The sequence below is a fragment of the Plectrocnemia conspersa genome, unplaced genomic scaffold, assembly GCF_051122295.1.
Source record: "Plectrocnemia conspersa isolate PC_06_02 unplaced genomic scaffold, ASM5112229v1 ptg000010l, whole genome shotgun sequence".
Taxonomy (NCBI): Eukaryota; Metazoa; Arthropoda; class Insecta; order Trichoptera; family Polycentropodidae; genus Plectrocnemia; species Plectrocnemia conspersa.
This window is the reverse complement of record NW_028277174.1, coordinates 9,426,387-9,452,897: the sequence shown is the minus strand read 5'-3', so window position 1 is coordinate 9,452,897 and position 26,511 is coordinate 9,426,387. Positions and strand designations below refer to the sequence as shown.

Below are 26,511 nucleotides of genomic sequence, written 5' to 3'. Positions count from 1 at the left end.
AACCATTTTTTTTTATTTTTTTAAAAACTTGAGAATTCTATAGTGCATAGAGAATCATACATATGTGAATAAATACAGTTTTATTGATACTGAGCAGTGAACTTGTAAATCAATTTTTGATACATTTTAACTGAAAATATAACTACACGAAATATTCAAAACAATTCATGCATTCGGTAAATAATTTACCTAATTCATAAATGAAGCAACATGATTGCACTTTTCACGAATTAGGCAATTTTTTGCCTATTTTACGTAATAAGCAATTTCACGGATTCGGTGTAACATATACAACGCTGATTCAAAAACATACTGTTGCTACTTCAATTTGTTACTTACTCACTTTTCCTTTTATATTTTATACATGTGAATGTATATATTTCCTGGCAATATAAAGCTCACAGTATCTCCACAATGAGAGGGATGTCCACAGATGTACATTTTTTTATATATTTTTCGAAACGTAATCCCCGCATCTGCGCTGACATCACAATTTTTCACGCATTCGTGATATTCGTTTATCCTCTTCAAAAAATCCGCCCTTTTTCGCACGCGCGACGTTGTGTATCACACGTAATTTACGACACAGTGCGAATCCAATTTCATTGATATCGACGGTTTGTTTTCCCGTGCTTTTGCCGCGTATTACCTACCCGCCCGGTTCTGGGTAATCAGTAAAAAGAAGAGAGATAGACTGTGCTAGCGCGCAACCCTTGTGCATTCACGTACCTATATATACGTATATTTTCCACACGTTTTATTCTCATTTTTACCCGCTCGGGAGGGTTTTAGTCTGGGCGTGTGGTGTTGAACCCCCCACAGCCCCATTTCAACCCCTCGGTCGGGTTGCCTGAACTCGCGCATTGGGATGATGTCTTTGTGTGCCAGAATGGCCGTGTATTCATTTCATTACGGGGGTAAATATTGTGGAATCGGTTTTACTTTTTTTAGTATCTCTATCTGCGTTGTGGTTTTTCAGTGTTTTTGAACTCGAGATCAGAGTGTGAGATTGAAACATAATATCTTGAAAATACAATGACTTTTTATTTGTACATTGCATTGTATTTTGATTATAAAAATATATGATATCCAATATTTTTTATAACATAAATATGCATATGTTTTTTATCGGCTTCTCAAATATGTCTCCGTGTGTGTATCGTCTTCTTCTTATCCCAGATTTAGATCGACGTGAACAAAGTAAATTTCACTCGATCGCCAATTACCGAAACGACAAAGGAGTTCGATTTAATTCCAGAAAGTCGTTCAAAGTTCAGCCTCTGAAGTTCACGGACTTTTAAACGTTTGAAACGGACCATTCGCTCTTGACTAAACTGTACTAGCTACTCGTACAAGATGCATGCATGTATATTTAAACGAGTTTGAAGTGTGAGGGAGAGATAAGCAGAGCTTTGCGTTATTAACGAGTCAGAAACACTTGCAGTTTCGACCTTTTTGTAAGCGGGCAACTTTCCATAGAGCCAAGTTGTGTGATTAGATTTAATAACAAACTTTTCAACAGCTCCCTCGCACTGCGAAAAAAAAATCAACCCAAGTATGTGCGGGAGTTGCGATATTTCGGCGCGACGCGACGTTTCGTCGTTAGTTCCCGCGTCATCGTCAGAGTGCGCCGCTGTTAATTGGATCGCGCCGTCTCAATTTTGATCTCTCGCGCCTCAGGTCGTCGGCGTGTAATGTGATTAGAGAGGATAAGTCGGCCCCGTTAAACGGGTAATAAGTAAATCTCGCGATGCTTAACTGGTCGTGTGATTGCCAGTCGCAGCCATTTCCCATGGCAATAGCACGACGTCCACTCGTTTTAATAATGGTGTATATTCATTGCTGTTTGTTTCTGTAATTTGATCAATAATGGGTAGCATTTTGAGTTTTTAAAAAGCGTATTTTTTTAAATAATAATAACCATTTAACCGTTTGTGTCAAAATAAATTGTAATTGAAGAGAAGCACATTAATATTAGCCATTCAAATTTTAAACGTTTCTTCATAGATTATATAGTATTGTAATATATAGTCGCGATGCGACTGAGCCCCGTAAGTGGCTCCTGTCATTAAAAAGGTAAAGTAGAAATTTATTTATAAATCAATATTTAAAATTATAATATTGGATTCAACAGTTGATATTATATTAATCGCTGATGATTTAATCCAACGTTTTGCTACATCCCCTCAACGCGTTCAAATGAGATCAAGTCCCAATGGGAGTATATATAGCACACGAGCGAGGGTTAGTTAATAAAGCACGCCACGTTTGGCGCACGTGTAAAATGATCAAACCCACATTGAATTAAACGATCCATCCGAGGCGTTAAACCAAACACGTCCCAAATTCCTAAGTTTTCGAATACCGTGCCGTGTTTGTAGGTACATACATACATATGTATAGTAATAATGTACGACGGCGACAAAGTCGGCAGACGCGATGATGACAAATGTGTAATTAAACGTGGGCGTATTGTAATTTACAGCCATACGTTTCATAACTCATTAGCATTCGTTAGCACATCAAAGTGTGCGACGTAGATGTGCTGGTCTCGGGATGGATGGGTTTTGAGGTCGGTTGCACTTGGGCAAATAGGCAAAGCGGCTTATTCCCAGATATTCTGGTTCTATGATTAATTACGTCAGATTGGATGGATGTACGCCTGTTATCCGCAGTTGAATGGAATATCCTCATGTGTCCGTGCCGTTGGTTGTTTTGTCATGATGCATTCATTGACTGTGTTGACATATTCGCTAAATTTAACTTATGAAGTTGTGTTAATTCATATGTGCAATAAGGAAACGTTAGGTTTTATTGCCTATGTTTAAATTGCACTTGTTAGACAATGGAATGTTAAATTTTACTATCTGTGAAATCACCAAAGCACAATAGAAAGCGATGACTGGTAGGTCGGTGTTTAATAGGCGGTGACAGGTTAGCGAAAGTTTTAAGTGGTTTTTAACGCTATTTTTATTATATTTTGACTGGCTTGTACATATTTATGGACTAATATAATATAATGATGTTATTAATGAGATGGTTGTCTAACATGTTTGATTGGAAATAACATTGCAAAATTTATGTTGTAACACAATTTTATTATCTTCTCGCGATTTATTAGATTCTTGCCAGATACATTATATAATAGTAATATGTTCTCATTTAAAATGTTTTTGTAAGAAATATAATATAATACATTTCATCACTGTTCCATCTTTTTGCAAGCTTATCTATTATATGTTATATAAAAACATTTTGATGCAAAAACTAAATTTAAGGTCGGAATAGCGTAGTTCGTATGGTCTTGACTGGTAACCCAGAGGCTGCGGGCTCGAGCCATGGCAGCAGACTCGAATTTTTATTTATAAAAATGCGCTATTATTAAAGCTGCAAAGTGACGTATATTGTTTGTAAATTGTAATACACATAATAATTTATAATTAATTATATTGCTGTCATATTTTTATACTTACTTGTTGAATTAATTATGTCTGATTGGCTTACCTACATGGTACAGATTTACCCTGTTGTAACGCATTGGGCTTACGCCTGTCCGATTACAACGGAATAGTCAAAAAAATTTATTGTTTTTATTACAATCATATATTTACAATGATATACCATTTTGAAGTCGGAATGGAGTCGATAATAATTTTGATAAAATTGCAGTGTATAAAATGTATAGAAATAAAAATAATGACAACGATTTTCAAATCATAAAAAAAATAGTAGTTAAAGATTTTAAAAATTATTAAAAAATAAAAATTTCCACTTCTACTGCTATGTTTTTTTTTTTGAATTTTTAATTATTTTAAGTTTCAATTTTTAAACGACTCCGAATCCGACTTCGCCTAAAATGCTACGACTCCGACTTCACAGCGCTGCATTAAATACATTATTAGTCATCAATCAATATCATGTCTTACGATAAAAAAAAAACATATCTTGTCATAAAACCCATCTCCATGTGAAGCAGAAGACTACTCTTACGGTACAAGGTGTTTTACTGTTGAACATTGTCTTTATCAGCCTTCAAAAACATATGAAAACTCTTTGATTGAATATCTATCCAACATACACGTTTCATACGTTTTTGCTTGCCACAGTCGCGCTAGGAAGTTTATAAATGTTGTTATATACAATATATGCGGGTCTCGATAAATCCCACTGCTGCCACCAATTTTATGTTGCTTTACATTTCGACGGGTTTGAGGTCTTCTAATTAAACTCTCGGTAACTCCAGCTTCCAAGTTTATTGATGAATAAAATAATTTGTTACGATATCTCTACGAGCTAAAGCTGCTGAAGCATTTGTTGCTGAACTTTGAGCTAAACTCAACTATGCGATGACTAATTTTTAATATATTATTAGGGGTTTTTGCAATAAATATTTGAATATATGTAGACTTTTTTATATTAAAGCTACCGAATAAGTATACGCGTATATATTGCTATCTCTTGATAAAAGTTTAAAATTTTATCTTCGCACAAATTTTTTTATAAGCTAAAATTACATTATTTTTAACCCTCGAAAATGCGTGAACGGACCATAATGTGTTAATCTGTCTGTATTACAACTTAAATTGACTCACATTAACATAACTGATTGTATTGTCTTATTTTTTTTCAATATATACCGTCTTTTTTTACTTAATTTTACTGACTTAATACTTTTGCACAAATACAATTTAAACTATTCGTGGAAACCTCTATACGACTTGTGTTATATTGTATAATTCAGTTTAGTGTGTATATAAAGTAAAATTGCTACTAAAAGCGTTACTTGACAAACGACACGATACTATCGATTTTACAGCATTTGATTGTCGTCACGTACGCTACAGCTTCTAAAGTTCACACACGACTGTATCTAGAGTTCGATTTCCGAGAGAATCGAGACCGTCTGAGACCGGCGGTAAACGATATTATAACTCGAGAGATGCTCACAGCAGATATAGCGGAGGCGTAGCTGCGGAAGTAATTTACGATTATAGTGTGACGGTATTTTGCCAGCATTGCATTCGTTATTCACCACTTGGGATAGATTTATTAATACGATATATTAAAGCAACAATCTCACAGTCATCTCTGCCACAGAAACGAGGCTATTTAACGCGCACCTTAATACCTGGCATAGACGAAAGAAGAAAGCTACTTCCGTCGCCAGCGCCAGGAAGATCCGGAGGGTGGCCGCCCTTAACGGCCCACCCATCCCGTCCGGTATCGATTTCGTCCGGAATCCGACTGTTGTCGGCACACACAAGCCTCCGGCCGCAAACCATTGTTTTCGACGGTAAAAAATCAAAGCCTCGGCTGCAGAATCGATCCAGTCTAGATTGTGTACCAGTTTTTTTTATTTTTCTTCTTCTCAGTCACGCTTTGTTCGATTGCAAATCTCGCCAGTGTGCATACAACTTATTAATATCGGCTATTATTATTTACTTACTATGTCTATTTATATTTACTTACTTACTTACTAGTGAAGAAGCTCGGGAACGGGAATTATATTATACTGCCATAGATTCTCTATCCTGATTTTCGCTATGTATCTGAAAATATTTTGCCGTTCATATTAGGATCACCGGTATAAAACTTTAATAACCGTTAATAGGTTTTTTTTTAATCGGTACAGATTATACCAGTGTTTTTTCATCGGTCACGCTTCGTTTGTGTGGTGTGTATGCATGTGTATTTTTTCTTTCTTTTCATTTCGGCGCTAATTAATTTACAACCTGTGTGTGTGGGATTTACCGCGAATCGGCGTGTCGAAATCGATATTAGCAATTTGGCGTTTGTTGTTCACAATGAGAAATGTGGAAACGGATCGTTAATCATTTTGCGAACGAGTCTGCCTTGTTGCTAGAAAGAGAGAGAATTATTTATTACGGGGTTGAGTTTCGCTTGATTTGTTGGCGATTTAATTCAATCGATACGCCGTTAATTGCCCCGTTATGTATATATGTGTGTGTGTAAACATTTAATAACTTAATTACTGCAAAAATGGAGGCACGAAAAAGAGATATTTTTAATTGGCGAGCATATCCGTTAACGCATAGGTCGTTATCTGTTTTTATCGCTAGTTTGTGATCGATTATCTTTTTTACGTTGGTCATTAGTTAATACTTTAATAAACAGTGTTTTTCATAGTGAAAAGTCATCAGAAATATTCGATTTTAATATATATTATACACAATAGTATTGTTTATATATATTACTATAATAAACAAGAATGTTCTTTATTTACATTTTAATCATCACTCGTTGAACCTGACTTACAGTTTTAATGTGATGTTTAACTTAATTTACTTGTTAATACGTCCTGCATGTATTTGCTTGACTGACAGACATGCGTCACCGTACTGAGCTTTCATTAAAAATGAATTCTAATGGGTTTCATCCCTTTCTTCGTAATTCAAAACAAAGAGAGCCACTTTGTTGGATGTTGCTTAGCGCTGAAATAGCGTATTCCGTAAGGCATAAACAGATAATCCAGAGGCCTCGGGCTCGGGTCACTGCAGCAGACTCAATTTTTTTTAAATAAATCGCATGATTTTGGCGGCCAGTTGACGTTACAAAAACGTGAAATAATGTGACCTTGGAAGTTTTCACGCAAAATATAGTGTGTTGGAACCACATGTCTTCCACGTCAATGTCTTTAATTTCGTGTAAAAAATAATCGATTTTCTTGTGCCTATAGCGCTCACCATCTGTTATAACTAACCTTCATAGTTTTCAAAAAACTAAGACACAATGACGCCGCCTAACCACAATGCGCTCCAGTCACTTTTTGACCATGTAATAGTCTCTCGTGAATTATATGAGGATTTTCCTCGCCCAATATGCGGATTTTATTTATTAACATGTTCAGAGAAATAGAAATGTGCCTTATATTGAAATTTTTTTTTTTGAAAAATCAACATCAACACACGATCTACGTAAATTCGTTACTATTCATGGTCTCTGGGCTTCAGTTATTGTATATATGAATTTTATACGCGAGTAAAATAAGCTCCAAAGGGAGCCATAAGAAAAGCCCAAAATCTGGGAACGCCGACGAATCGACAATTCCGTTGTTGTTGCAAACTAACATTTGACACTGAACTGTTACTGTTTGATTTACAGTACTGCCAACATAGAAAACTCGAATCGGATCATTCTGTACATGCAGTGATTTTAAACTGCTTAAATTAATAATTAATAAAATATCTGTCATTGATTTACAGATCTTAATTTTTTTGGTTGTTGATTGTGTTAAATCACGCATTATGCTAACGCCTGTCATGTTGCAACTATTTACTAATAAGTAACAAACGTTATACTATGAACAAAAAAAAAACACAATCTTTATATATTCTATGAAATTATCCGAAGAAACTGTTTTTTAATATACAAAAAATATATAAATTACATGTGATCAGAAAGTTTTTAACTCCTTTATGTATGTATATGTTTTGAATAATTGTCATACTCCTCTCGCTAATTTAATATCGCAAAGATGGGTTGAAACTGTGTGCAACGAACGAGCGTGTTCCTGAGCAAAAACTAGCTAATGAGGTATGCCCCTTGTGCGAGGAACTTAGTAAATATAATTCATCCTATTCCTTTAAACGCTTTTCTTTGTAATCGTTCTAATTAATATAATTCATTTAAAATATATGAGTGTCACGCAATTAGCATCACATATTAGAAATAGGGTGCGATTTAACAGGGAATTATTTTAAGAGATATGTGCATTTAAATAAATACCTTGTTCCATAAAACGAATTGTTTGTATATTTATGTAAGGTAAATCTTCGGATTTTTTTCTTCTTATTAAAGTTATTCATAGTGTTCATAGTTCTGACCAACAGTAATGCACGAACAATTTGTTTTATGGAACAATTATTTTATATATTGCTCATTTAAATTGTCCTCTAAGTGATATTATTCACTTGAGAGTTAATATTGATATCCTCATTAAACAGAATGCCACGAATATAGTTGATTATTCTTGTTAATAACAAAGGTATGATATTTTTTCAGTCGAAATGCGTTAATGGATCACGGCGATCATACGATTTGCTACACTAGTATAGATGAATAAAACATGGTCACAGTAAGCAAAGGGTTAACGTATTCAATTCACTCTAGAGATGTTCATGCCTTCTGATTTAGAAGAAGCTAAAAGGGGAATGCCATTAGGAGTGCATCGTTCGGAACGAACGCGACCGGCTCACCCGGCTATAACGTATTCTAAAGCGAGCACAAACTAACGAGAGGGAAAGAGAAAGACGGAGACGAAGCGAAGAGAGATGGAGAGAAAATGCGCGTAATTACGTAATGGGGTATCGCTGGAAAAAAATAACTCTATTTGAAAATCCGATCGGATTATGCACGCTGTATTGACTCGCTTCCTATGTAATTTGATTTGTTTTTGCGTCAACGTTTTCCGTGTTTGAATAGTCAGCGTTTTCCCTGTGTGTTACAGATAGTTAAAACTGGGAGAAAGCGATCGTTTAGTGCTTTGATTGCGATTGATTCGTACAGTAAATATAACATTTGTCCGACCATATGATGCGTTAAAATAAGTAAGAGACAACTCAACAAATATATCTAATCATATCGGATATTGTGTGGTGGAAGAATGGGAGATCGTGTGTTGCGTGTTGAGTTCGCCACTCGTATATGTTTTTATTTATACCGAAATTTAGTTTTTACCATGTCATAAAAAAAATCGTATTATGTTCTTGACCGTTCTGAGATTAAGACTAAACACTAAACGATTTGTAGCGTGGGCCATACACGTATGAAAGCGCGTGACGTATGGTGGCGTGGGAAACGAGAGAAAAAACGACGAATGTGGGAAACCTTGCTCAGATGGTTGTGACGTCATAATCGCCGCTAGCGTAACGCGGTTAATGAGCGGATTACCATCTTGATTGCGCGGATTTATGTCGCGTGTAATGTTGTTGTTTTAATACGTTCTTCAATTATTTTTCGGTAGCAAGATGGCGGATCGGTTACAAATGATAGATTGTTAAATGGTGTGTGATTAATTATGTTGTTCAGGGGCGTTATTTACAACAACTTAACAGTAATAAACGCATTTGTGTGGTGGAAGAAATTGTCACAAATTCGACCAAAGATCGCGCGGTCATTACCATATTAATCTTTCTTGATAAATTTTATTAGCAAATATTGTTTTTTATATTGTAATTATAATAATCTCATAGGCACGTGATTGTCATTGCTCTAAATTTACCAGATAGCACTTTCTACCCTCCGGTTAAACGTTACAAAAAAAGCGTGAGATAAAAATAATTCAAGCGTCGCTGAATCCGACAATCGAAAGATACGTATTCTACATTCTGTGTTTTTTTATGTGTTCATGTAAAAAGATTCTCCATCCATTGACGACATCCCTTGAATACACGCAGACCGTGAAGAGCGCCCCAAATCTAGGGGAGTGGAATGAAATCTCAATATTTCTTTCCACTGATGCTCGTTCCAACATTGTATATATGTACATACATATATATTATTTCTGCTTATAATGTAATATATAAAACCAAGCTTCATGGAATCGCAAAGTTGAGTACATTTATATGTACAAGTACATTTTATATTACCACACTTGTGTGGTTTCTAAACTATTACCACTATCCGCGCGGAATACTTTATAACTCGCTCTTCCACAAGAAACAAACCAATACTCGTGGGGTGAACGCTAAACTTATTTCGTAAACATGGGGAGACACTTTTTTATTATTATTCAACTTGAAAGCTTTTAAATTGAGCTATCGTTGGGAAAATACCGCATTAGCAATGAGATAAATCAAACCATAAATATTGTCTATAATAGCGGATGTTTCAACCGAATCGATTGATTAGATGTTTTAATTAAAATCGAACCATAGAAGGCAACCAACATCCGTCAGTTAAAGACCACTAAATTAATTATATCTTATATATACTATCAACAGATTTGTAAATGCTAACGCTTAATAGATAGTATCATTATTATAAATTATCTCGCGCAGCCAAAATCAGGAGGAAAACTATTCAACCAATCAAAGAGGCATTTATACGAAACTGAGAGTGGAGAGAAATATTCGTATTATTTCTGAGCGCAAACATTAGCTTAACTAATTTTATGTTGACATTAACTAGTCAATTTATCTTAGGTCAAAAATTGTCACACACCCATAATAGCTCCAGATTGAAAGAGTAGCGGCTGATGAAAGACGAGATCCGACTTAATGGCTCTAATGGACCCTCGCCGCGATGGCAGAACAATAAATACCTCCCAGGCCCCCTTTATTACCAGAAAACGCCGACTACGGCCCCAGATGAAAAAGCGCCAGCGCGAATTGAATATAAACGGGGCTCATTAACGGAGGCTGTTTTACGAGATTAATTTTTTATCGCCCGTCTCGTTCTTCACGGCTCATAAATACGCTGAAGCGGATGTTTTATTTTTTGCTTAACTCGTATGTACTATGTATATATATATGTATGTACATTTCAGGGGTTGCCAATTTTTGGACAGTCAATATTATTTTGTTTATAACACGTTGTACACTTAACCATTACACAGTAAGAATGTATCACAAGAAATTTGTAACTTTCGTGGAAAAAAAAAACTGTTTAAATAATTCAAAATAAATATTAATGCGACTCTTATGCGAATTTACTTACCGTAATCTTGACTTTAACCCTTTGAGGTCCAGTGTCCACACGTATTGGACATCTGTTTTTTACTGGCAGTGTCCATACTGTGTGGACATTTTTTACAGTTACTTTTAAAAATATTCTATGTGGATTTTTAATTTTTTCATACTGTTTATGTCATACATTGAATGTTCTAGAAGGTAATACACTGATCTAGTACCAGCAATAGCCATTTGAATTGTAGCCTGGAATGTAAACAAAAACGGTTTGGGTCGTGTTTAGGTCGCGTAGCAAATATTTTTTTCTAATACTGTGAACATATATTTTGTGAAGTGTCTTGCAATTTTTGTATCTTATGTAAGTTTTTTACACTTTGTTCGTTCATAAATTATTTATTTATATTATTATAAAAAAATATTTTCTTCATTTATACCCCAAATAAATGTTTTGACCGAAAAAACCCAATCATAATAATGAATTTGAAAATAGTGATGACGATTATATGAAGCATTTAGACAAGGAATTAGAAAGATTAGAATTATCCCATGAAGAAAATTTAATTGGGTCGCAATCCACTTCACTTATACACTTATACATCTACCTCATTTGTGACGGATTCAAATTACGAAGTTGTATTTCCGAGAAATGCTGTACATCGTCGTGTGATGCGAATTATGAGTGATAGTGAAAATAAAACTGTTATTCCATCACTGGTTATTCCCAATACATCCTCATGGGTGGAGATAACAGATAAAGACGTATATCATCCAAATATACCATTTACAACCGGCACAAATAACATGGGGCCGATGAGAACTTCAACCCAAAATATGACTCCTTCAATTTTTGAACTTTTTTTCACCGAGACACTATTCAAAAAAATCACAAAAGAGACAAATTTATGTGCAGCGAAAATTATTGCTGAAAATTATTGCTGGCATGACTGAAAGGACGCCACAGAAGTGGATATAAGAGCCTTTTTAGGAGTGATAATAAAAATGGGAATAATCAATGTTCCTAATATGAAAGATCTTTGGTCTCAATCATTTGTTCCTTACATTCCGTTTTCTGCAATGAGGAGCAACGATTGGATAGATATTCTTATTTAATTTATGATAATGGAAAATACAAGGACTGCATGGCGTGTTCGGATCGAAATGTTCCTGGCAAAAGAAAGATAATATCATTTTATTGCAATACTTGTGATAGAAAGCCCGGCCTTCACCCTGGAGATTGCTTCACAAAAATTATTTTTTTAAAACAATACAGAAATTAATTCTGCTAATATTGTGGTAAATATGTTAATAAATATCATTTTAATTAAATTAATATTTTTATTTATTTATAAAATCTTGTTTTCTTGATTTTTTTACCAAAAACATGATTTTTCAATAAATTCACTAAAAATGGCTTGGACCTGCTACAATACTTTTCAAAAAATCTTTGGACCGCAAAGGGTTAAAAATACCTTACCGTAATCTTGACATTAAAAATTACAAGCGTGTCTATAAATAAAAATACGCACTCACACCAGAATAATTATTTCTTTAAAATCAGCGTGGCATTGATTACCTTGTATGTAACAAAGAAAACAATCCAAATTTTCGCGCTGCGTGACCAATTTTAATTAATGAAATAGTATTTTTTTAAGTAAAAATTTCCTAAATTTTTACTTTGTTGATAATTATTTATTTTTGTAGAGAAAACCACCATTTTATTACCAGAAGCAAGAACATGATCACATTTATATGTATACGTAAACAAATGAAATATATTTAATTATAATTAATAAAAATAAAAATATAGTTGGCACGATGATTTTCAAACCTCCGCTAATGTATTCTTTTATTGTCGACCAATGAAAAATAAGCATTCAAATATAAAACAAAATGGACGACAGTAACGTGGCAACAGTTTTAAATAATTATTATTTATTAATAAAATTTTGCTAGGCGACAATAATTTTCATTAATTCGTTATGTGCGTTGTTCCATTTGACTGAATATAAATATTCGGATTGAAAATTAACTAGGTATGTTATCACTATGAAAATGAAATATATACATAATGTGCGTAAGGATTATAATAATACATTGATTAAACTAGATAAACAATTATAAAACAATCTTCGAAATGAAATCTTCAAATTTTGAATTCCCGGCGACGGGCTCCGAGGCCGAAAAGTGAGTTTTTCCTTTTATAATACATAAACATTATCATTGCTTCCGATTAAATGCACATATACGTTAGATTTAATTGAACCAGGTACGTTTTAAACGTGTACATGTAATATATACTTAGTACGTATGAAGATTGAGGTTAATGTCGATCAAACCATATAAATGCTAATAAAACGTATTTTTTTATCTATTGATATTTGGGGATACTATCTTTCACGACGATTGTGATGCGTAAAATATGTATACGTCATGGTTTTTATTCCATTTGTGTTCTGTGCCATTATTCCTCTTTCGGAATAGCCAAATTTAAGATATTCAGTTACATCAAAATTATATAGTATGTTCTTTAAAAAAGATAATACTTGCTGACATGACTCCAACATGAGAAGATTCACTCTTTGTTTATATATACCAATTCTACGTTGTAGGTCATCAAATTGTTTCATCATTGCTTCTGAAAAATAATTAAAAACAACAAGTCATCTTCTTCAAAATTGTCGCAATATGTCATATTTCAATTGTTTGCCATTGTTATCATTATTTCTGAAAATTAACTGTAAGCGCTACTATATAGTGGGTAAATGTAACTTTTTGTTTACACTAATACGAGATTTTTCTTTATTACTAGCATTGTAATATGTTTAATTAACTTTGGTATGTATATTTAAATCTTCCGGTGGGACAGATAATTACAAAAGGGTAGCGGGTTTTGGAAGAGTGCCATTGGCCGCTAGAGCAGATTACGAACAGCCGTTTGGATGTCAATCCAAAATGCACGTGCAATGCGATGTTTTTTGACTTAATCTGCAAAATGGTTTTCTAACGATGTTGTCCCATTTTAACAAAAAGCCTCTTTTTTGTCTTAGCTCTTTTTGCACGAGCCAGATTTTTAGCTAGTTTGACAATCACGAGATTCTGCGATAGATATGAGGAGTTTAAAAGAAATATGTGATATGGTGCTCATCTATTTTAGGTGTGCACCATAACTGCTTTTTAATGTTTATTATTGTTTGTATACTGGCCATCATGCCGCATTGGGAAAACCTATCAAGTCATGATGGTCAAATTTGTAATAAAAAAATAAACACATTCTTGTCGTAAGTTATATATTTTTCTGTCATAGAAAAATGTATGTTTTTCACTTCTAGTCATTTACAAAAAAGCACACAAAAATGAAGTCTGTGAGACATACCATTCAAACAGTTATATTTTATCTCTAAAAAAGTAGAACAATACTGGGATGATCAATACATTTAAAAACCCTTTTCCACATATTATATTTAGAAGTTACCCTAAACCATTATCTATTGCTTTTTATATAATTTTGGTAGTTTTATATTTTTTAAATTTGTTATTGCTGTGATTTTAATAGAAAATTAGTAATATTATTGTTTTATCACCTTTTGTTAATGATCATGTAATAAATAAATACATGTAAGCTAATTTAAAGCTGTTAAATACACCAAATTAATATCTTCCCTGGGGTTGCTATTAACTGTGACCTCTGAAGCGTGTTTGCTCTCCTCTCGTCACACATCAAAATAAGCTAACCGCAGTCTGTATTAGCGGAGCCGTGTCATTGTTGCCATCCACCCCCGCTTGCTCCACCATCAAAGAAACCCACCTTTCACCCCACCAGATATACACCACTTTGTTTTCGCGAAAACTCTCAAGCGCGCCCGCTATTGAATTTCCCTTGTAGCTGCCGTTATAAGTAAAGCTCTTTTTGATAGATTGCGCCTCAAGAGGAAGAAAGATCAGCGTTTCCCAATCTCATACATTATCATAACATACATCTTATTAACATGTTTTTTTGCTTTGTTGCAGGTATGTTGATCAATTGTATTCGCCTAAAGGTGTGGTGCTTAAAATCTAAACGTAAGTTTTAACTTAAGTTAATAAAACATATCATCGCATATATTGTGGTATACAACTAAAAGCTTGAGAAACACCGCTATACCCCGTCTCGGTTATGCCGTATAAGAGTTGAGTAATTCTCTTAAAAAGTTACCCTCGCGTCTTGCTGCCACACACCTCACTGTATACATAAAACACATCTAGAGACGTGTATGAACAGTGAGAAACTCTTCATAGGTAATGTACCGGGCGCTTTGAGGAAAACTTCGACGTTGCATGTAGATTCGCAGGGGTTTACTTACATATATACACATATACGTACTTAGCTATATATTGAAAACTGATGTCGAATAGTCACGTCGCCTGAAAATACGTACAAATTGTTCGTGTCGCCGAAGTACAAGTTCGTAAACTTGCCAGGCTTTACGATTGTTCGCCGTGATTGCTTAGTCGAATCTATGTTCTTCTAGTGTAGTTTTGCCTTTTCATTATTGTTTCTTATAATTTTATATGCGTCAGTTGCGCCTTTTGATCGTGGTTAATTGGTCATGCTGTTTCTAATTGGCAGTTTGTTGCATAGGTCATACGTTGCGACGTTTAGAAAGTTGTTTGATGATACTCAAAAGGCAAAATTATTAGCTTGTTATTTATTATTATTGTTGAACGTTTTGTTCTTGCAGAATGATGTTTTTTGTATAATTAATGTTAGATTTATAACCTACTGCATTTATCTATCAAATATAATAAATTATGATTATGTGTAATTAGGTTAAATTAAACATAACGGTACCAAATTTAAATTAAATTTTCAAAAACTTGATACTTTCCTATAAAAATGACAGTTTATGAGCGCTAAGCTATATAAATTATCAAAATATTTCTTGCTGCACAGTTAAATAAATCATGTTTATATTTAGTTAAAATTTAACTACATATTCTACCCGCAAGTCTAAAAAAGTACTTCTTAAATAACTTTCAAATATTAAAAGTAGTTCCACATACAATTCACATTGTATTTGGACTCTTTACAGAGAGAAAGAGAGAAAACGATGTAATTTAGCGCATCAACTATCAATATTCCTTTACAGTTGATTCATTTAAATTCTTTAAAATCGATTCATAAACAAGTATTCTTCAGTCATGTTTAAAGCTGCATAAACCAATGTATAATATGAATTCTTTAACCTTTTTTATGATGTTGGCGCAAATCTGAGGTAATTTATTTAAGCAAAAAACATGCGATTAACGCAGTGATTCCCAAACTTTTTTGGCCCACGACACAGTAAAAGAAATCAAGAATTTTCGCGACACACTTGTTTACACCAATGTATGAATTTCTAAGAAATGACGAAAAAATTGAATCAGAAATCAAATTTATTTTTCAAAATAACTCTTATCAATATAATTTTTTTTTTAAAACACAGGAAGATATTCTTTATCAATGAATTGGATGTGCTTGCTTTCGTGAGCAAATCAATTCGAATCGTGGTTCAAAATTTGATAAACATGTACGCATTTCATCATCGATTCTCAGTAGCCTTTCTCTTTTTTTTGACAGAATTTCAGTCAATGCTGAAAATCCGAACTCTCATAGCTAAGACGAAGAAAATGGTAAAAGGATTTTAACTGCTCTTAAGCTTATCAAAGGATGTGATTTCTGTGAGGAAAGCCAAAATTCATCTAACTTCAGTTTGTTAAATTTCGATTTCAAAAAAATATCGTTGCGCAAATCAATCAGCTGCTCCTCCTCATCGTTTTTTAAATTGGTTGCTTTATTGTTTGCGAATAGATTTATTATCCACTCATATTCGTCGAGAGAGAGTGATGGAAAGTAATGCTGGAGAGCTTTTTGCTGTTCAGTGAGAGAAGCGAGAATTTGTGGGACAATTTTAAGCTTTGATTGGGATTCGTTGACGGTTGGAAAGCAATCGAAATCCCGTTTCAAGATCTTGGCCTTCCACATTGCTAGTTTTCCATCAAACGATTTCAATTTTTATTTTGTTGTGATGATATTCTCAACTGGTCCTTGCAGACAAACCCGAAAGAAATTGAACTTTCAACCACCAAATCACGTCATGGATATCAAATTCAAATCCGTGTTCTGCTACCTCAAGAAACGAAATAACTTCAACTCTGAGATGCACTAGCCGTTTCAAAACTTTTCCTTTCGACAGCCATCGAACTTCCGTATGGAAGAGCAGACATTTGTATTCGGAATCCATCGCATCGCATAGTTGACTGAAAATTCGGGACTGAATCATACAGTGAACACCAATTATATTCGAATTTTTTTGACGTGCCAGAGCTACAAATCCTCTTCTTTTTCCCAACATTGATGGGCATGCATCGGCGCAGATACTTACGCAGTTATTCCAATTTAATTTGAACAGCTCTACGTTTTCATCCACTAACTCAAACATATCTTGTCCTCTCGTCGTACCTTTCAAATCTTTGCAAAATATAAATTCGTTGACAAATCTATTCTCTCTGATGTACCGAATAAAGGCGAGGACTTGAGCTTTTCCACTGATAAGTCAGTTGATTCATCCACTTGAAGAGACCAAAGTTTGTCAGATATTTCGAAATCCTCTCGAATTTGGTTTTGCAAGTCAACAAAACAAGTCTGACTTCGATTCTCCGCGATATTGTGTTATTAGAAAATGGAATAGATTCGACTTTAGCTGCAGCTTCAGCTCCAAGCATGGTTGTACAACTATCGCCAGTGCTGGGGCGATGACTTTTTCGGCTGTTGTGTGAGCTTTTTTATGTTGTGCGAGCAAATGTGCAACTTTGTAACTGGCAATGAGTCCTTTTTCCGGAAGCTTGATGAACGATGTCAACTTTTTTGATTGCCTGATTTTTTGAGCCTCTAGATTTTCAAAGTAACTTCGCGGTTTATGCTTGAACGAGTGATGATTCAATTCTAAATGTCTCTTAAGTTTGCTTGGGACAAGAGACTCATTGGATAACTTTGCGTTGCAAATCAAACAAAACGTAATGTCACCAGCTTCAGACTCTTGTCTTATAAAACCGAATTCAATGTAACTTTCCTGATACTTTTTTTAAATTTAAATATTTTTTGAAAATCTCGCGACATACTTGTGTGTCGCGGCACATAGTTTGGTAATCACTGGATTAACGTATCCGAAATGGCAAAAACCGTGCCACGTGTCGTGTTACTTCTTGTTAACCTTAAAATTTATATGAATAATTAATGTTCCTTATTCCGATTATAACTAATAAATATTTTAAAATTCAAAAGAGGAACAAGGTTGTTGAATATTTTGATCAGTGGTGGTTCATACATGTAGGTTGCGGGTAGGATTTTCAATTACAGTAGGTTCTCGAGTTACGCGGTATCTACTTACGCGGATTCGTAGTTACGCGGTTAAAAATTTCGAAAATTTAAAATTTGTTATAATATCGATGTTGATATAGATTTGCGCGTAAATTTTTGTTCCTGGTTGATAATGCACCAGGACATCCACCGTGTGATCACGAACATATCAAAATAGCATTTTTGCCCCCAAATACGACCTCTATAATACAACCTATGGTTCAAGGTCTAATACAAAGCTTTAAAAAATATTACTTAAGGACAACTTTTAGAAATGCCATAAAGGTAACTGAAGGGCAAAACAATATATCACTCACACAGTTTTTGAAAAAACACAATATTTATAAAGCTGTTAAAAATATTGGTGTTGCCTGGAATGAAATTGCAAAGTCTACCATGAAAAACGTTTGAAAGAAGCTTACTCCTCAATTTTTTGAAGTTGTTGAAGACCCCATGCAGGAAGATAACATAATTAATGATCTTGTTGAAATGACAAACCAATTAAATGTAAATATAAATGAAAATGATTTCATTGAATTGTTAGAAAGTCATAGAGTGGAATTAAACAATGAAGATTTAATAGAACTTGAAGAATATAGAAACAACGGGGGTGATTCGGAGGAGGAAGTCAAAGAAACAAAAGAATTTGAGTACAAAAAATGAAAGAATGCCTTAATTTGATAGACCAAGGAATGGCTGGTTTAAAAGCACAAAATCCCGACATTGAACGGTTTGAGAAAGCCAATAAAGCAGTTCAGGACGCTATTTCCTGTTATAAAAATATCTATTATGAGAAAAAAAGATCTAGTGTACAATCTTCACTGGATAAGTACGGTTTCTTATTAGATAAAAGAAATCCAACACCTAAAGATATTGAAATGGAATAGTATAGACATTATGACATGATATTTTAATGAATATGTATGTATAAATATTATTTTTAGGTTTCTCGTTTTATTTTGTAAAAAGAGTTAAGATTATAATGTTTGTAGACATTTTACACATAGAATACATTTTTATAATGCTTTTATTTTCATTTTAACCTAATGTATACATACAAGAAGACGGCATTTAGTTCTTTCAAGTATCGTTCGGATGATTGGGGGAATGTATTAATATTTAATCCATATCGGATGAGTATTCCTCTACTTACGCGTTTTTCGACTTACGCGAATTTTTCTGGAACGAATTAACCGCGTAAGTCGAGAACTTACTGTATTCGTATTTTTCAACTATTCGGATATTAGAATATATGCGTAATTTTTTTCTATGTATTTAACGATATTAATTTATTTATCCAATTAGTGCAATTAGAAAAGTCAATTAATAGAATGTTAAATAATATTTAATTAGAAATAATTATTGGTTAATAATAATTTCTAATTAATACTGTGCGAATTACTGATTAGTAAAGGCGTCAATAGGAACATGCTAATTATTCATCAGGGATGTCATTTCAGCTTTTCAAATCACTTTTTCAGATCAGCTGTGATTTAATTAATTCATAAAAATGATGGTATCGAATTTATTGTATATACAATAGCTAAACGATTCGGATCCGTATCGACGGTTGATTTGCATATAAATTAAATAACTAGAAACAAATTACCCGCATTATGTAAGTCGGAAACAATAATGTCTTTTTCTCAATCAAATACGATTCAAAAAGTTTTTCTATGCATTTTGTGAGATAAACGCGGAATAATTATTTTTTAATTATTATAACCCACTTAAATGGTTACTGGAAAGCGTATTACAAAGCATAAACCAGGAACTGAAAGATAAAAGTCCAAGTTTATTTAACAGAAAGGAGATAATTTTTCATCGCGACAATACACACCCTAAAAAGAAAAAATGTCATTTGAAAAAATCCTGGGGTAAACTGGGGGTTCAATCACACCCTCCATATTTTTCAGAACTCGCTCCATAAAGGATCCATAAAGCACACCTTAAGAGAAACATATTTTCAAATTGTGGTCGAAGTGAAAAATTATTTAATTTTTATTTTGTATATTTTTATACAATTAATTTGCTTCTAAGTCAGAATTTCAAAAATCGGTCTGAAAGAGAGATGGGAAGTAGTTGTAAATAATGATGGAAACTATATTTTATAGTATTGTTGAAAAAATTAAGAAATAAGTATTTTTTATATTAAATATATAAAATATTTATGATTGTACTTATTTTACCTGACGATCAAAATAAGCGGCTTTTATAAACGGCTTGTAAATTAGTAATATGAGTTTTATTTTCTTCTTCTTTTTAATCTCGTCTTATAATTAAAATTGATTTATTTTTATTTTAATGTTTGATTCTATATTTATGGGGTTTGTAAAAAAATGAACATTAATGCTTGAAAATATCCCGCAAGTATCACTATGCCAAATTTTGCGATTAGCAATCAAATCCATTTATTAAAGTTGTGATTGAATTTGGATCTTGTATCGCACGTTCTTTGAATATGATGTAAAGGCATTCCATATTGAATAACAAATCAAGGAATGGTTTTCCTATACTAAACTGAACAATTTCCATTGAACCAATATTGAAAAATTGGCCGGAATACCGGTACGAGGTATACTGATATTGAAAGCCATAATCCCAACATACACTACTGCCACTAAAACACGTTATTTTCGTCATATTACATAGAAAGAAAAACATATTGCGTAACCTTAACCCAAACATATAAAAAGCATGGAAAAATATACATAAAGGTAAATTGCCGAAAAAACACACATACGCGCGTATGTGCATAGGTTGCTCTGCGGAGCGTGGAAATTTCGTGTGTTTTTCAGGGACTCGGCGCAAATCCTTGATATGATTCCATCAATTTTTCAGCGGGTCCGACCCGCTTCGGGGTCGCGACCCTCCGAATTACGGCGCTGACGTTAACACCCCTCTTTGTGGTTCGAGAGGGAGGCTTTTGCACAGTTACGTAACATCCACCTCCGTTACGCCTTTGGGTACGTATATATAGAGCTTCGGCTATGGGTGCTTTTGGTGAAAAGTCCCTAATACACCCACCCCCGCCACCAACCCTCATGTATGATTCTGGGGCTAAATCTGAAACCACTTTTGATTCCTTGGGTTTTGCGTATCTGTTGTTCTGTCGCACATTCCGGTCTGAAATTCATTCTTTAGACGACCTTTGACACGATACCGCCATAATTCATTCTGAAGACATTTGATACGATACTTCATGATGATATACGAGCGATGTTCGGTAAGAAAAGATATAAGGCTAGTAAAAATGAAAGCGACTCCTTTACTCTTTATGCAGTTTCTCCGGTTTCAGTCGCAACAATGTTGTAACCGAAGTTTATATTATATTAAATTTGTTTAATGTAATTAGTATATTAGATCGAAAGAGCGGGCAAGCGACTTTGTTCCAGCACAGTGATCGAAAGTTAGAGCAGGGTGTGTGTATAGAGAAATAGCCCGACATTAATACACTTGCCTCCATTTCTTCCATATATACAAAATTTTGTTAAGATATTTAGTTACACTAAATACATTTCCCTAACTAATTTGCACTTTTTTTTAAGTACTTTTAGATTTTTATTAGCTCTGGTTGTTTTTAGAATGTATTGTGAGTGGCGAACAATAACATACTGTATAGCTCTAGACTCAGAACTTGTCCGATTGCGTGTGTGTGAGTCACAGGGTGTTTGATGAATGTTTTACATTTTGTTATTAATTTATTTTCTAATATTAATTTTTTGTAGCATTTATTTTTAAATAATAAATGAAACAGATCGTATTTATGTCAGATTTTCAATGGACTGTTTTTTTGTTGCAATTATGTTCAAACCATTTTTTATACCTGGATAGGGATGGTTTATTGACATGGGGCTGGCAGAAGGGATTTTTTTGTCTTACTTGTCGCATTGTGATAGTTTTACTAAACTAATATCAATGGATCTACGATGGATCTTTAGAATTTTTAAACTTGGTATGTATATGGTGAATTTTGAATTGAAAATTTTATTAAATTATATTAAATACTTTAGAAATTATGAAGATTTTAAAATGTATTAAATACGTGAATGACATATATAATTAATACAAAAATTGCAGACAAAATAATCTATCCATCAAAGGAATCTTCTGAACTAGAGTCCGAATCTTCGTTTACACTAAACACTAAATTCATATTATTCATAATATCATCCATGGCAATATCGTTGATTTCATATTTTTTTTCATTTTTTATGCATTTCGGCAGACATTACTCCATTCGTTGGCAGTTATGATATTTATTTTTTCTTCCACTAGTTTTTTTACTGAATCTATTGTCATTTTATCAATAATTAACGATTTGCTAGTATCGTCCATCTTTTTAAAATATGTATATACGTTTAAAGCCATTTCTTTAGTTTGTCCCGATAATGCTCTTCCTTGCCCTAATTTGCTGTATTCCGACATCTCAATACTTGATAAACACCGTGTACTCAACAGACGACAGCTTCGCTCTGTGCCAATTGCCTACTGACTCACACCCATTCTACCTAACACCAACAGGCGCGTATGGTGAGATACATTCCCTTTCGCTCGCTCGCGTGTTAAGTGACGAGAGTGTGTGAGCGATAAGGGGATACGGTCCGAATGCCCTATCTCTCACTCACTCTAGTCACTTAACACGCGAGCGAGCGAGAGGGAAAGTATTTCGCCGCTACCGCTTGATCCTAAACCATCCCTATGTTATCGCCGTCCACTAAAAAGTCTTTACGTCAAAAATTATTTTACAGGGTCCAATCAGTGCAGATTAGTATACATATTTACTCACACTATTGCAATAGGACAAGTTCCATGTCTAGAGCTATACTTGTGCACAGCACAAAATATTTTCGTTAAGACAGTTATTTTTATTATTTTTTTCGAGTGTCATACAAGGGTTAGCCACCCCAAAGCTCCGAGCCTTATTTGCTCGTAAACGCTGGAACGCCATATGAAAACCACCACCCTAACATACCACCCTCTTTCACAGCTCTGATATATTATCGCAGTGGTGCCGTATCAAGTTTGCATGCTAAATTTAATCAGCGTTATTTAATAGGGATTATGATGATTTTGACTCTAGTTATAAATATTTTGCTTTCGAATACAGTAATGTGTTCAGTGCACTATATTTATTTACGGTGCACATAATTGATGTATTAACAATAACCTTAGCTCAATATTATTACTACTAACTATTTTGTAATATGATTGTATAATCGCATAGGTTAAACGTTAAAGGAAAACATAGCGAGAAATAATCTGCATCTCGCCAGATTTACATGCTAATGTTTTTGCCATACAAATAGCCGAGAGATTGCCATCTACGCTTATTACTTAATGGTAGAATTAGCAATTTAAATATATACAGCAATCAAAAGTGATCTATTAGCATAATATCGACGTAATATAGAAAACTGAAACATCTCTTGTCATAATTAACACAAGTCCAGTTGGTTTGGAATCGCACATTATTTTCATATATATCAAACATTGCATATTTATTCGTGTTTATTCAAATTGGCAGCCATTCCAAAGGCGCCTATTTAAATATATGGTTATTTTTTGTAAAAATATCGCATTTCATCCCACGCTCGTTTGCCAGCGGCGTTAAAAGGTTAAAACTGATCTAATGGCCATAACCGTATTACACAAAAGGCGTGCGAAACAAGCGGTTCGCGTGCCGCATATTCAACTCTGGTGCATTACGTTATTTATTATTGAAACAAAATCACGCCCATTATGCATTATATACAATGTTGTGCTGCAAAAAAAAATTAGTCACGATGTGTGTTTTTTAAGTTGTTATGATCAGCAATTTTAGATGAGTCGATTTATGTTTTGATCTTCATTATTTAATAATACAAAATCATTAAAAATTTAGGGCGGAGCAAGGACTGGTTAATCGCCACATAATAACAATAACGTTTTTCTGTACAATAGTGTTCAATTGAATTTCAGTAGCTTATAAAACACGATACTTCTTATATCCTGACACACGAAGCATCATCTTTCACAATGTTGTTTACGTGTCAATTTATTATAGACTACTTATATTTTAAATATTATTACCAAATGATGCAATTACGGTTTATTAACCCTTTGCACTCCAAAGGTGTTTTCAAAAGTGCTCCAGCCACTTCAAGCCATTTTTAGTGAATTTGTGAATAATTGTGTCAAAGGTGATACAAAATAAAAAAATCAGGTTTTAATATTAGATAATCATTTTTAAATGTTTATTTTTATTTTAATTTTTTTTTAATTTAATTTTCTCCAACCTCTCGATATTTTTTTTAATTCCAGTAACATAAACTAGAGGCTTTGATACAAAATATTCCGATAGCCTATTTTTCACATCGTCTGCAATTTGATTTTTTACCGTCCAATAATTAATTAAAATAAATAGTAGTTGGAAGGAGCAAGGTCTAAAAAATAATGTGGATGACAATTTTTTTTATCGAGAGTCAGTTTTGCCACATAGAGACAAGTGCAGGCCTATTTTTTACTTACATAAAAACCAATTCAAAACACCTCTAAATTATTTGATAAACGGCTTAAAACATTTCGAGTCCACCCCGACATAGGATTTAAAAAAAAGAAAAATAGTTTATTAGTTGTTAATTCCACATAATATTTACATTTGAAGCAATTTAAAAAAATATTTATAACTCAACGCGTTATTGTCTTGGGGTCTTCATATAAAATATTCACAATTTACTAATCTATCAATGCAAATCTGCTGAGTCGTTGATAGCAAACACTCACAATGGATAAGAGAAGCCATCAGACAGATGAAGAGATAGCAGTTGACTTTTTGAGAGAGCACAAAGGGTGCAAAAGCACGAAACGGTCACGTGACATATTGCAAATTGGTCAATTGAATGGTAGTCGCGATTTCTGGCGTCCCCTCGTCAGGAGTGCCATGGAGGGGGAGAGAACGAGAGAGAGAACTGAGACACTAATAACTTTGCCGGGAAACTTGGTCGTCTGCGGGTAGGGCGAATGAGAGGGTGTGTGACTCACCCCCGCCCCACCGGGCCGGGTACATTCTACACTCGAGTAGTTAACAATGTAGAAAATCGCGCCATACTGCCGCTCGGCTTGGAATGTAAAGTATGCGCCGCAACATGGTATGTGGCATTAATCATGTATGCATTATGAATGTCAGGCTAAAGGTTCGCACGTCGTTTGGGATGCAAGCTTAGAAGCTTTAAATGCGCCGAGTCATTAGCGAGCGGATCATTGACTCGCGGCGGGTGGGGTACCCTAATGCCCCCCAGAAGGGATTAAAATTCGTGCTTAACGACCTCAACGCTGACCGCCAAAAATGAGTTTTTTTATGAGTGATATTAATGGCTTTACCGTACATGTAATTGATAATAATTTGTGGCGTTGCATATCGATGGTATTTTAATGAGAACAAAAAAATGTATATTTTTCTTATGATGTCACATTTCGAAATGATCGATCAGTCGTGGAATGACTTGTTGTTGATTGTTTAAAGCTACAACTCGTTTTCAGTCTTAGCTTCTGTCCCGTTGATATAAAAATACACTGTATATATATCCGAGTTTTAGAGCGCTTATTTTTTATAGGATTAAGTTAATTAGTGATATATTATTATTATTGTGCAACACAGTTTGAGTATACACACATATCTATCGGACCATCATACGAGCCTTTTTGAGATTTGCCATAAAATTAACGTTATTAATTCCTTTGTTTTAATGACTAAGAATTGAATTTTTGTTATCGTATATATGGTATGATTTTTTTTCAAAATGGCGGCAAATTTAAAAACTTATAGTATCATAACTTTGTGGGATAAAATCCTACAAAAGTGTGTCATACAAAAAAATTTCAGAAGCTTAATCTGCATTGAAAAAATATATAAAAAAGTAGTTTTTTGCTTTAAAACAAGTTTTATGTTAAATTGACCTGACCCCCCATACGAGCTTTTATGCGACTTGCCACATAGTTAACGCTGTTCGTTCGTTTTAAAGATTAAGATACAGAATAGTGCTCTTGATAACTATTTTTTCCAGAAATTAATCAAACCATCATCTTTCTCAGCAAGTGTTTTGAGAAAGTCGTTTCGTTGATGATATAGCACCTTGGCCTATGTCTATGGGTTGTATTAAATTTGTAACATTTGGTAGTAGAAATTTTGTAACCATAAGACCGTCGTTCGTTTTTATCATGTTTTCATTTAGATGAGGAGCATTATATATTAACTGTAGCAACCCACTATTTTTTTAAATTTCACTTCAGGAATTTAATTTTAATAATCGGTTTTATTTGACTTTTTATTTCACTCCTCTTACCGTTTGTTTCAGGTCACAACAGAAGTGCATTGTCACTCAAAAAAAATAAAATTAATTTAAAAAATATATGTATTTAGGCATAGATAATTTTTTTGCACTTCATTTTTGTAGTTCTTCTTTAGTCTATCCTGAGAACATTTAATTTGAATCGACTTATAATTTA

General features: G+C 33.8%; 1 protein-coding gene and 1 long non-coding RNA gene across 5 annotated transcripts in view; both read left to right on the top strand.

Annotated features, from left to right (window-relative positions):
• sbb (scribbler) overlaps nucleotides 1–26,511 on the top strand; it is a 264,527-nt gene that overhangs the window by 75,058 nt on the left and 162,958 nt on the right. The window lies entirely within an intron of this gene.
• Nucleotides 20,364–26,399, top strand: LOC148230577 (uncharacterized). Its single transcript, XR_015811120.1, has 2 exons — nucleotides 20,364–21,640; nucleotides 22,845–26,399. It is a non-coding gene; the product is annotated as an uncharacterized LOC148230577 (long non-coding RNA).